Source organism: Scleropages formosus, chromosome 12 (assembly GCF_900964775.1).
Source record: "Scleropages formosus chromosome 12, fSclFor1.1, whole genome shotgun sequence".
Lineage (NCBI taxonomy): Eukaryota > Metazoa > Chordata > Actinopteri > Osteoglossiformes > Osteoglossidae > Scleropages > Scleropages formosus.
The window spans coordinates 6,499,615-6,513,515 of record NC_041817.1 but is presented as its reverse complement, the minus strand read 5'-3'; the positions used below and the strand labels follow the sequence as shown (position 1 = coordinate 6,513,515).

At 43.3% G+C, this 13,901-nt stretch overlaps 1 protein-coding gene across 7 annotated transcripts in view; it reads right to left on the bottom strand.

Annotated features, from left to right (window-relative positions):
- The window catches only part of arvcfb (ARVCF delta catenin family member b), a 159,392-nt gene that overhangs the window by 130,706 nt on the left and 14,785 nt on the right, over nt 1-13,901 (bottom strand). The gene's annotated exons all lie outside the window — the stretch shown is intronic.

Genomic DNA, 13,901 nt, shown 5'->3' with positions numbered 1-13,901 from the left:
ACCAAAGGTAGTTCCCATTAATGAATTACAGTATGTTCACACTCATGGGATCCAGATATCAGCAGAGAAACATGTGACTGGGTGCACAACTACAGGAGCACAGTGAGCTCAAAAGTGCTGCTCGCTGAGCTTCCAGCTTCTCAGTCAAGCTGTGCAAAGAGACGCGGTTCACACTGACACTTTTTCCAAAGACCATGAGCCACTTCTGAGTTCAGCATTATGGATCCCTGAACCCTACATAGGCCTGTGTCGTCTGTAATTTGTGACTGGGTGATTTTGTAAATATTAACATGTAAAGGGAAATTCAGTTTTAAAGAAGATCTCTTAGAAGGGTCTTTGGCAGAAGTAAATAATAAGTAGATCACCCAGCCAACCATATAAGAAACAGTTTCGAGGCGTAACAGGTCATAACACTTCTGCAACCAGCAAAGAAAAGCTTGTAAAATAAGATGTGATTGTGACTTACGAGGTAAGACACTCGATCAGGAACAGCTTCACTCACTTAGAAATTAACTGAGTGAGAAGCCAATGCATCCAAAGCTGATGGGGAAGACAACACCTTTGCCTTTGTCCCTAACATTTCCCAAGAAAGAAAGGCAATCATTTGCTATCATCCTCTTCCTTATCATCCATAACTGCGTAGCCTGCAGCAGGGCCAGGACGGTCCAGAGCCTACTCAGGAATCATAGGACAGGGACACAGGCTGGGTACCTTCTGGAAGGAACACAAGTCCATCACAGGACAGCAAAATACACATTCACACTTTGGGCAATATAAAGTCAAAGTTCACTTGAAATACATGTTTGGACTCTGGGGGGAAACCTCATGAATCCAGGGAGAGCGTGAAACTGCACTCAGTCTGAATGGGGATTGAACCTACGACCAACTGCACAGCCCAGCCCTCTAAGCAACCACATTACCCACTGCACCACCATGCTACCCTACATCACCCAAAGTATTACTCATTATATATTAATAATACTTACACAGAAAACAGTATATTTACAGTATATTTATAACAATTTATATTTAATTACATATTCATTTGTTGTTCTTTTCTAAATTCTGGGCTAATGTGAATTTATTTTTTTTTGCAAGGTCTTATTGTAAGAAAAGCATCCTGGACAACTAAGAGGAATGTGTGTGTTAGGGATATAGCAGTTAAAATTAAACAGAAAGAGGGCTCAGACTGTGTATACGAGTGTGTCATCTCAATGCGGCTTAATTTGATTTGCACTGAACTGGAGCTACTAACTTTCCCGATGGCCATGGAAATGAGAAAACACCCACTACGGGGAAAAAGGGGGGAACCCTCACACTTGAAATCCAGAGCGTAACTGTGTTCAGGTGCACAGTTATCACGTGTTCCCATGTTATAGCTGCAGGAGCACACAGGAGGAGTCCAGTGTGCAAAAGCCGCGGCTCTCCTCTCCGCAGGCTTTCGAGCGAAGCCCGGCAGGGTACCGGAGACACCACAGTGACATCAGCAGCACTGCGTCATGCGCTCGCCACGGGGCTCGTGGGATTTGTGTGTGTCAGCATGTACGGGCACCCATGCATTGCCATTAATCGACTTACTTAAAAGAGATAATTATAGTAGAGAGGGATTCTCACGTGTAGATCAGAGAGAGACAAGGCACACAAGTTGTGCACGTCTGCACTGGAGTTCAACCTTCACACAACTACTGCAGTTTAAGGCCAAGTCTGATCCTGAAGGAACTCGGTAGACTGCAGCCGCTGTGTACTGCTTTAAGTGACTAAGGGCTTCTTTGTCCTCACTCTGCTCTCTCGTGGATCTTCTGGAATGTTCCTCACTGATTTCTGCCCCCATGCTGCACTCCTTCCGCCCGCTACCCAAGTATGTGGAATTGTACTTGAAGACGTCCATTTGCGGGCAGCATTATTAGAAGAGAGAAAGGAAACGGCACAAAAACGCAGCAAAGGAGCTGCAGACCGGTGAAAAACAGTGTGAAGAGCTTTCTTCCTTAGGACATCTCCAAGGTAGAAGGAATGGAGCTGAACTTCTATCTGCTTAGACATATTGATAACATCATTTTAACAAACAAATACTCAGTATATTATACAGTATACAGTATATAAAGGACTATGTGAGAATAAAGAGATGCTGCAGAAAGTTTCCAGAGCTGTCAGTAAAAGAAATATTGCTCTATCGAGCCTGAAGAAACGGACGAGCCCAGCAGTGGGTGGTAGTTTTGTTTGTAGGGAAAATGTCATGTCTGCCATGTGCGAACTATGAGCGCATCACACATGAGAAAAACTTGAGTATCTCACACATACTAGCTGCAAAAACCCTACATAGAACCTAATGGGCAAAAGTCCCACTGTCTCAACAATGCTCCAGACTGAAAGTCCAGACGTGATGCTCGTTCAGCGCCAAGTGCTGGATCAGATCCCGCAGCTCACCATCAGCCCGTGAAACGTCACATTACAAAAAGGCCTTGCTGACAAGTTCTCAATACTCTGTACCTTAGTTCTCAGGTGCACGTGACACCAGAATGTGCTACTCTGATAGTTCTTTACCGTAGCCTTCTTCCACACAACTCCACAGGGACGGTTAAAGGGTTTGTGCACCCCCGCCCCTCCCTCCCCTCCATGCATGTCAGATAGACCGGAACTCGTGGCATAGTGGTTACTGCTGCTACTGTGCACCTGAAGGAGTCATGTTTGAATATCCCACCCTGCTGTAGTACCCTTGATGAGGTACGTACCCTGAAATGATACAGTAAAAATTACCCAGCTTGACCAAACGGTGGTTTGGAGAAGAGTCACCCATGTAAGTAATTGTAGTGTAAATTGTGAATCTCTGGAACACCTGCTGTAAAGAACCACCACAAACGCAGCAATGCAGTGCAGGAGAGTACTGTCAGTGGCACGGTGGTAGAGCTGGTTGCACTGTCACCTCACCTGGCTGGAGTGTTCAGATGTAGATCTGAATCCAGTTCAGTCTGTGTAGAGCTTGTATGTTCTTTGTGTGTTTTCATGGGTTTCCTCCCGCAGCCAAACACAAGTCTGACTTTCAGGTGAACTGTTGATATTAAATCCTTTGTAGAGCGTGTGTGTTTGTGTGCGCGTAACTAGCCTGTGATGGACTTGCTGCCAGTCCAGGGTGTATCCTTCCAAGCCTAGTGCCCAGGGATTCTAGGATAGGCTCTGGGTCCTCGTGACCCTGACAAGGATAAGCCATCAATGGTAATGAGTGAGTACAAGTACAATTCAGCCAGCTAGAAAATGTTCAGCTGCCACCAGTGAAAATTTGCAACTGGGAGAATGGTTTGGAAACATTTACTCAGCAGAGGTAAATTCCTCCATAGTGCATCAGCGCTTTGACTACATAGCTAAAAGATACTTCTGTTCCGTTTGGCTTTTTATCTTTTGGCATTGCATTTTTACCTTACTTTAATTTAATTGCTTTATTAAGGGTTAATTTTTGTCAAGGTATTTACCTGCTCTCAGTTTTTGTACACTTTTTAACAACAGTGGGAGTTGATAGTTGAGCCAGTAGAGTTGAGCAACACTTTTTCTCTTCTTTGCCATTCTAGTATAGAATGTGTCATTATTATAAAGCTTCTGTTGCTTGCTTTTGTGAATTCTAACAGTGGAGCCTCTGCCTTGCCTTTTGCTCGAGTTCTCAGATCTTCCTTAATAGGTCTTTAGAATGCTTGTCATCTCCAAGTGAAAGGCCACAAATCAATACTTGTCATAGCAGCGAATATAATCTTCTATGACACTCAGTACTCTGTGTTTCTCCAGACTGCTTCACGCAGTAATTGTATGGGAGAGTTCTGACTGATGGTTCAGTGGGGTTGTGGGACACCACTGGCGAAATCAAGCCTGATGTAAGCAGTTTCACTCCATGTGCTCTTCTCATTATACTTGTAGACACAGTAAACCAGGGTCATCCTGAAGAGCGATATCTGGTTATACCTCAGACTGGTGAAACAACTGCAAAACAAGATCATAGAAGTGGTCGAGGTCTGGGTGAGATGGTTTGTGGCTGAGCAGTGGCTATACTGCAATTCTCCCCCCCCCCCCCCCGATTTGTACTCTGGACACCCTGTTCTCTTGCCCATCAATGAAGACATTCTTAGAAACCAAGAACCATTTGTTCTGGGGAGGTTAGTGACACAGATTTTGTTTTCCTTCCAATTATACAGTTCTTTGTCTTTCTGCTAACCTCTTGACTACCTTCATCCAGGCATCGAAGAAAGGTCACGTCCATGTCTCCAAAAAAACCCATGTTTCAGTCTGGGAAATAAAGATCCGTTTGTGAAAACAGAAGTTTTCTTTCGTGGCTGGATTCAATATCTTTCTTGTGTTCCTCTAAATTCTGTAAATGTTTTCACTTCTCTGAGTGCCAGTTGTTCATAGATTAAATTTGCAGAACGATCTGTTTTGTATTTGTCCAAGGTCTCCTTTTTATTCCCCTTTCACAAGTTTACATCTCTCCTGTTCTCAGCTACCTAAAGAAATGTTTTCCCCCCTTACCCCATTAGACCAGTAGCCTGTTCCATGACTCATAGCAACAAAACTCCAGGCCAGAACAGCAGACACATGTAGATGGGATTATCTTGTTGGCACCAAAGAGAGGCATTTCTTAATTTTCAAGGGACTTAGTTTCTACAAAAAAAAAAAAAAAAAATTAAACAGGAGGACTTGAGCAGTTTTTGTGAAATGATGAAAACCGGTAAGTAGGGGAGTCCCCTTTCCTTTACATGTCATTTACTGAACCTCCATACCACAGGTGCCGACAAGACTTCATCACCGGGATCAGCTTTTTCAATTGGTCGTTATTCTTTCTTGAGACTGAATTGTGGTCATTTCTCTATTTTTTGGACCCATGCTCTAAAAAGCATGTAAAATGTGAAAAGTAATATTTTCCTCTTTCACATCCTGACAAGCTGCATTTCAAGGTGTTGGAGTTACAGCCATGCTGAACCAATGACAAATCATCTCCATGCCAGATATTTTCCCCTTTAGCCATGGTTAAATTCCAAGCATTTGAGATACAAAAGAAAGCAACTGTCAAGCCACTGTGTTCTGCTAGGGTGGCACAGACACAACATGCAATGAAGTCCAAAACTAATTTCTCCATTTCATGGCAGTTTGTTTGTGTTGGACGCTGCAGTCATGGGGTGTCTGCAGAGTCGCACAGATTCCCTCTGGAACTGAGGTTTGGTGAGAGTCATGGGAGATGAGAAAATGAATCCTCACCCTCCTCAGTTCACTGTTTGACAGCATGACCCTGTTGGAAATCAGCATGTAATGTAGATGATCACTCGGGACGGAGCTTTTATTTTCATTCCTTTCTTAACTGCAGAAATATTTTGTTAAAAAAGGCTAGGTCAAAAACTGCTGTTTAACATAACACATGATAGCATACAAAGGCATGCTTAAATTATAACCACATCACAGAAAGACTCTTTGGCTACTGCAGTGTTGACATACAAAAAAAAAAAAAAATGAAGGCCTCGCACAAAGATCAAGTTGTCTATGTAATATAAGCACAATAGTGTATGTCTGAGCAGCACTTGACATTGAAATGAACGCAAGTAGTGTAAATAATGACCAACACTATATTATTAATAGCAGTCCCTGACTACAGCCATGACATTAATGTAGAATGGATTCTTATAGACATCTAATCGGGTGCTCTTAAAATTATCGTCAAGTGACAAGAGCCTTCGAGGGGGATCTATATGGAGAAGGAAATGAATTGGCCATGCTGCTGCTATAATCAGGCCCAAGGCTGAGGTTCAAGGAGTGGCTATTTAAAGACAAACTAGATGGGCCATGTTTGACCCAGCTGGATTTACACTAGTCTTATCTTGCTGAAACTGAGCCATTGTGCGGTTGACGTGTCCCAAGAACTCAGACAAACAGCTTGACTGATTTAAACCACAATGCAAAACAGCTGTGGTTATTAGGGATTCGGCAATGGATGCAGTTGCCCATACATGATTTTCCACAGCTTTGCGAAAACCTTCTTGCTTCTCTAAAATACAGTTCATTAGTTGTTCTCATTATCCTTTACTTCAGTCATTACAAAGTCCACAACAGCACAAAACATGATCATGCACCCAAGTAATGTCTTCTTTTATTTCTAAAGAAGAAGCACTACAAGTAATGTTTAAAAATCTAATTTAACAAGCAAATTGTCAGTTTAGAAAGGGCAGTAATAGTCTGTTAATATTAGTGCGTAAAAGGAAAAATATACAAAAAATAGGAATAATGTTGAGGTGTGATATTGAATTACCAAAAGCTTGATAAAGCTATTCTTACCCATTCATTCAATTTCAGTAACGGCTTGTACTGAGCAGGGTCACGGTGATCCAGAGTTCATCCCAGAAGCATTGGGTGCAAAGCCAAGGGGGGTATCTTCTGGACGGAACACCAGTCCATCAGAGGGTAGCTATTCTTATCCCTTTTGGTATGTCTCAAATATGTCTTTTGAAGCCTACTGCATATTTGTGGAGGGCTCAAGCTCCTGGACAAAAGGGTGGGTGCAAAGTACTTTGTGGCCAGGAGCTCAATACATGCTACAAACCCAGGCTCTGGGAGGAGAGGCTATAACCAGAACCATGGGTTGATCCTAAAGTCTTCCACTGAACCCTTGCTTCCCGTATCCACACTGTATTAATGAGGAGCATAGTGCTGAGTCAGTGAGGAATAACAGGAGACAGAAAATCCAAAGAAAATACACTCCAGAACAGCGTTGTTATGGTTGGTGGCAAGACTTAGTGGGTGTGGTAGGCCTGTTTTTACTTTTTCAGGCAGTGGCATCCACACTTACATAGTAAAACTAACTAATATTTTCCATTTATGTTTCTTCATTTATGAAATTAAAAAGTAATCTATTACTAATTTAATCATTAGCATTCAAAACAAAGGGGGAGGTTACACATTCTAGGCCACAAAGCCTCTGGGAGCCATTGCCAGAGGAAGAAAACATTGCCGCTTAAACACATTTTAATAATTAAACCATTATCCACAGCAAGTGGTATAAAACAGCCACAATCAAATGAGTGGCAAAACAAACAGCTGCACCATGGTGAATGATGCACTCAAGTTGAAGGAATTTTCTCACGTGCACTGTACCCCAGAGCAAACAGATTAAAAATAAATAAATAAGTACTTGCAAGGGGGTGCGGTGGTGCAGCGGGTTTGGCCGGGCCCTGCTCTCTGACAGTTCTGAGGTTCGAATCCTGCTTGAGGTGCCTTGTGATGGCCTGGCATCCCATCCTGGGTGCGTCCCCTCCCCCCAGCCATATGCCGTGTTGCCGGGTTAGGCTCTGGTTCGCCGCGACCCCGCTTGGGACAAGTGGTTTCAGTTGATGTGTGCGTATAAATAAGTACTTGATAGCCAGGTATATGGAATGAGCTAGATAAGAAGGGCAACTCAGACATAGCTCCTAGTAATGGAAACTAGCCTAAAAATAAACCATACACTCAGTGCTTAAACTGACCTTAGCTCGCAGGATCTGAACCTCAACCACTGGTGTGCATCAATAACAGTGCACAGGCCACACCTCAATTGGAGCTGTTAATCTTCACAAGCTCAGCCCTCAGTTGTCCCAATGGTACTTGCAAAACTGCCCTTATAATGGCTTCAAAGTCGAAGGTAGGTGGCTGAGACAATTAAGGCATTATAGAGGGAAGCTGTTCTGAGACTGAAGGTGAGTAGAGCGAAACAAGACTAGAGGACTGATGTTGGATGTTGGAGGAGGCTAGATGATGTCGGTTGTTGTTTTGGAACTTGGTAGTGTTATTTTCACGTTTCTGAGTTGGTGTGAGGCTTTAAAGAGACATGGTCCCATCTCATGTTTATTTGTGGTAAATAAAAAGCCTACTTTGTTCAAGCCCTGCTGATGTATCCTGCTCATGTGCCTACCGCTGGTCCACAATCTGCAGTAGAGCCAATTTGCTTCTTTAAACTGCATGCATAGACAAGAATGCATCTGAATAATATACTTGTACATTTTTTCTGTAAATTAAGACTGAGTCGAAGCAAGTACAGTCGGCTCAGAGTCTTCCAGCAGGCGGAAGACTCCCTGCCAGCTGCTTTCTCGGCACTTCCCTCCAGCTATCCCTCCTAGGCAAGGTCAATCCGTGGACATCCTCACTCATCTAGTTCTGTGCGTTCCACATCGATGCTCTGGCTGTACGGCTGCTTGCACGGGGCTAATGACGGCTTGCAGAACTGCACTGAACTGCGCTATAGACTCAAATGATTTATCAGGCTTCATATAACCACAGTCATTAAACTATTCTGCATCTATTCACTGCATGCTGCATTGAGTCCAAAGACAGCTTTGAAAGCATAGCTGGTTTCCACTATGTACAAATATGATCAAAATGAGATTCTCACTTATTAAGCCCTGAAACTGAGCATGAGGCCTCAAATGTTACTAATACTGGAACACACTGGCCCAAAAGTTTGGTAAGAATTAATGGTGCACCCTTATTAATTAAAACCACTTTCAGCAAATCTAGTCTCTAGTCTCTGATATGTGAATTCAGACTAAAAATACTAAATCTTAGGGGGGGTGTTGTGATGCGGCCCGCTGTGTGGTGGGCCTGGGGTTCAAGCCCTGCTTAGGATGCCCTGTGCAGGACTGGCGCCCCATCCTGGGTGTGCCCCCTCCCCCTTCGGCCTTGGGCCCTGTGTTGCCAGGTAAGGCTCCGGTTTTCCGCGATCCCGCTTGGGACAAGCGGTTGTTGACAATAGATGGAATACTAAATCCTCGTGAGACTCCCAGAGAAGGGGTTTCATGGCTTACTCCCTCAGCAGTAAGAGATTTTTTTATTTTTGTTGTCCATTTACTTATTATTAGCAGTGACTTCCAATAAACTCTACATAGTGTTATCGGCCCACACACCTTATTCACCAAGGTAACTTACACTGCTAGTTACACTACTTACAATGGGTCACTCATCCAGTGGAACACACTCTCTCTGTCACTCACACACTATGGGTGAACCTGAAGAGCATCTCTTTGGACTGTGTGAGGAAACCCATGTAGACACAGGGAGAACATGCAAACTCCACACAGACTGAGCAGGGATGGAACTCACATCCTGCTGCACCACCCAGGGGCTGTGAGACAGCAGCACTACTCACTGTGTCACCATGCCACCCACAGTTTTTAATTTCAAGAGGCTAAATACCAACTGCAGAATCCTGGCAAGGTTAGGAATAAAGAAGTGGTTTTGGTGATTGCACAATAAAGGATGCAAATGCCTACTGATTAAGCTTCCTGACTTGTGAGTTTCCATTAATGCAACATTTGCTACTTGTGTGATTGGTCTTGTCCAAAAATTATTTCAGAAAGGAACCTCTCAAAATTCTAGACAATACCTGACCTGTAAATATAAAGCCATTTAGCACAGACAGTAGAGACACAGTTGTGAAAATTAATGAGCCATGGTTTACAACCTCAGTCCTGAGAGCAGAGAGAGGGAGCTAAACCAGCTCAATTTGGGAAATAATTAGTTTAATCGGGTGCTTAAATGTTCAGCTGGAACAAAAACCTGCGCATGCTGTAGTCCTTCAAGACCAGCACTGAACAACCCCTCCCCTACACAATACAGACAGATGCCAAGAGCTTTGTGCCAGCTGCTTTTCCGAGTTACTGAGCATGACCTCCTCCTTATCTGTCGCTTAGCTAAAAACCCCTCTCTACTTTTCGTCATAGACGCTCTTCATTAAGTAGCTGGAAAAACAAAAAAAACATTCCCCACAACAAGCTACCGTACCGCTTTTTTAAAGTTCTCTCTTCCACATTTAGTACATTTCACACATACTCAGCGGGATTCCCTGCAGAGCTGAATCTCACTATACGACATGTGGTGGCGCTCAGCCGAGGTTCACGTCAGTTAACAGATCGGGACGTCGGTCCGGGGGGAGACCTGTACGTTTATGTTCGACAACTCGGAAAGGAAGCGAGGGTAGCGAAACACGCACTGCGTGCTGCGCAATCCCTCGGAAATACTCGAAACAAACTCCACATGCATCTCCGAACCCTGAGCAAAATGAGAGACCGGCGTGTGTCAAACCACTTGTCGATCTCCCCACAACACAGAGTAGCTGTAGAACCAGCGTATTTTCTCATGCCTGCATACCAACGGAGGCACTCAAAAGACAATACTTGGGTTAAAGTACTGTTACTTTTAAGGAACAACTACAGAAGTAAAGGCAGCCCTCCAAAAATCTACTTGAATAATTTTTAAAATCTGCTTGAAAAAGTTACTGTGGCGTGCAGTTCCGTGGGTTTGGATGGGGCGAAGAAGGACGCAGAGGCAGTGTTCATCTGAAAAATTTTATTGAACACTGGCACACAGGAAGGCAGTGCTCTTGGTCCGAGGACCCCGTTTCCTCCAGGACCTGCACTTATTTATTTCTTTTTTTTCCTTTCTACAGATCAGAATGGATCACCTACCCACAGGGCATCTGGCTGTACATGCTCTCTTACTCGACAGGAATAAGTTTCTCCATTCATCATTTCCGATAATTAAAATCTTTATTCAATAAATAAATTAATCCTAAAAACTGCCATATAAACAATAAAATTTAAAATGATAGCTAGCCTTTCCAGCCTGCTTAAGACCCTCAGGCTCTTTCCCCACACTGGCAGTCACCCCATCATTTTCGCCAGAAGTGTCCCCAGTGGTTGAACATGCTATTTACAAGTTACCCACAATGCAACTATTTATACTAAGCAAATCTTCCCACCTAAACACAGTAATGCAGGTCGTTACAATACTTTGATCCCTCCATCCATCTTCAATAATTTCCATTTATTTTCAGTTTCATTTTTGCTGCTCAGGAACACGTTTGTGATTTTTCCCTTAAATTAATGGTAGATACAAACTCTTTGTAGCAGAATTCACTTTACAAGCAGGAGCAACCTATTGGTTCAACTGCAGGAACTACTCAATCACAGGAATGACAAAGTTGACTCTGACTTCAAGCACAGAACATGAAAAAAATTAAATACAAACAGTTCCACGGTAACTGAAAGAGACTCGGATAAATGCAAAGGAATAAAAGTGTGTTTATTTCTACTGAGATATACTTGATATACTTGAGTAAATAGTGGCACTGCCAAAAACTCCAGGAATCCACTGAAGTAAGTAACAGTAAATATATGAGAAATCCTGAACCTCCCCACACGGCCTCATGGGAAACCTGCAAGTGCGCCGATTCAGAATGGATATCTCTGTTTAACAAGCCAGACTGTTAGGGCAGCACAATCAACGTTATTTACTGTGTTTAAATGTTACGACAATTATTTTACACTCTGCAATAACAATCACCGCACACAGAATGTTGCAGCGCGTTTGCTTCCACATTTTCCACACTGACATCTCAATTTCGTACTGCTGTGCTACAACTGAACCATGAAAGAATGGATATCATTCGCTGTAGGAGTAAAAAAAAAAACACATCACATTCACTTTTAGCGGACTGTCAAATAATAATAAGCGGCCCATTTTAATCTCCACGTTGCATTTACATTTTAACCTGCAATTATGAACGTGATGTAAAGGTAACTTTCAGGTGAAGAGCACATATGGGTTAATATGCATGGTTGGCCCGATGATTGTCACTCGGTTTGAGGGAACACAGCAGCGAAGAATCTATTTCCACACAATCATAAACTCCACATGTGCCTCCTTAATGCAACACGCTCCATCTAAAACTAAGGAAAAAAGTTTCTTTCTTTCTCTTTGTTGTGTCCCCACTGTTGAAGCAGGAGGTAATTGGGGTCGCATCAGTTGTCGTGGAGTGTAATTATTTTCAGATCCACTCCATGCATATTAAAAAGCAAGCATAAGCGAACATCTGGGAGGTTTAATAACTGTTAGGAAAAATGTATGTTTTCAGTTGAGAAGAGCAGTAGCGTAGCATATGGGGGAGCATTATTACTGCGACGCAGGGACACTGCTGAATTAATGTGGTCCCCAAGGTCTTGAAAAGGGAGCATTTGTATGAAAATCACGGTTTACTTTCAATTCGTTCTCCACACTTTGAAAACTCACTAAAGGTCATAAATGGAGATTCCAGTTCAGATTACCTGAAGAGAGCAGTACTGAAATTAGTAGGAGAAAAAGATTAGACTTTTTTTTTTTATTTAAATCAAGGTTTTTCTATTGTACTGCGAAAGGAAAATGGGAACTCGGGAAAAATACTGACAGAGTACGGTTCATATTTTAAGAAAGTTCTGAATTTTTTTGCGATAACCCACGTGGGTTAATTAGTTTAATTTAATAAATGGACCTGTATGATATCACATTGAATCCTGCTCCGCTATGCAGTCTCCTTTCAGGTGTAATGCCAAATACTCACATTCATAATCAGTTAAGGGAAACCCATTTTTATAAGGGATGCTGCAAACACTAGAAGTCTGAGTAAGGCCAGTTTTTCTCCTCTTTCAAAAGTAAAGCCATATAAGCATTTCTGGAAAAACTTTAACATAGCAAATTATAAAGATTTAACCCGTGCGGTTTGCTTGCTAGTGGGACTCGAAGCTCCGACGCAGAAGCACCAATTACAAGTGAATATAAAACACGGAGATTTTTCTTCTTGTTTTCGCTGATGCCTTTGGAATTCAGCATGATCCCATAACAATGACTAAAAAGAGCATTTGATCCTCAACTCTCAGCAAAACACCATCTCAAGTCACGGCAGCAGGTCGCAGAAATGCTACAGATAATGTTCACACGGAAAGGTCAGGAAACTAAAACAACAAAAAATGAGAAAAATGTGTTACATGAGGGGAAAAAAAGAGGAATACAACACCAGCCAAAACCATCTCTAAGGAACGTAGAGTTGAGGAGTGACAGCAGGCCGCAGAGGATGAAGGGCTGCAATGGTCAGGCATTCCTGAGCTGAAGGACAATCTACAGGCTCGCCACATGGGAGGAAATGCACTGTCTGATGGGTCCACCAGATCACTGCACCATAGGTCACAGGACAAAGTAATAAAGCCCTGGAGTTGGTGCCCCTCACTGCTGCAGCGGTAAATAAAATGACTAAGAGGAGAGCCTGGAATGGGCCAGGATTATTCAGTCCTTACTCAAGGTCTGTGGGTAAACAAGCAACAGAATCGGGCTCCCTACAGGCTCAAGAAGTCTTTATTTTCCACTGAGAAAGCCCATACACACATAAAAACAAAGGCAATGTGTGTGTCAATCAGTCCGAAAATGGAACAGGCCAGATGTATCCCAGCATATGAAGCATAAGTCCATTGAAATTTCTGAAAACACCAGAAAAGCTCACTGGAAGGCATGATCTGTATAAAAATATTTTTACAGCCACATGGTATGCCAGCTGATTCCAGCCAGGATCTGGAGGCCTCGGTTATTGGCAATACACAGTAAGCCGTGGCATATCACTTTATCCTGTTCAAATGGGTGGGTGAGAAGGAACGTGGCTGTAATGGCAGCCGTTACATGCGTATGTATCTCCCATCAACCCACACACATACTCTAAATGGCGGGAATGAGTCCCCTGCACCATCCCACTGAGGGCACTTGCAGCCCAATCCTTTGGACTGCCCACAGAAGTGAAGCGGCCTGATGGGCACGCACTCAATGGGAGGCTGGAAGCCAGTGTGTTTCACACCTTTATCGCCAGCACCATCGTCTACCGCCTCCTCTTTCCGTTCCCTGATGCGTCCCTAGATTGCTCGGAATGGCAGTGGGCAGCAGTGTCTTCGAGACACTGCTGTTCCTTCAAGCTGAGACCTTCTACCATTGATAGGGTTAATGCTGTAACAGTTTACTTTCGAGAAGCAATTCCCCGAGTATGACAGGACTGCAGGGACACTGGGGCAGCTCTCGAACCTCGGCACACCAGCAAGATGTCTGGGAGGGGGTGG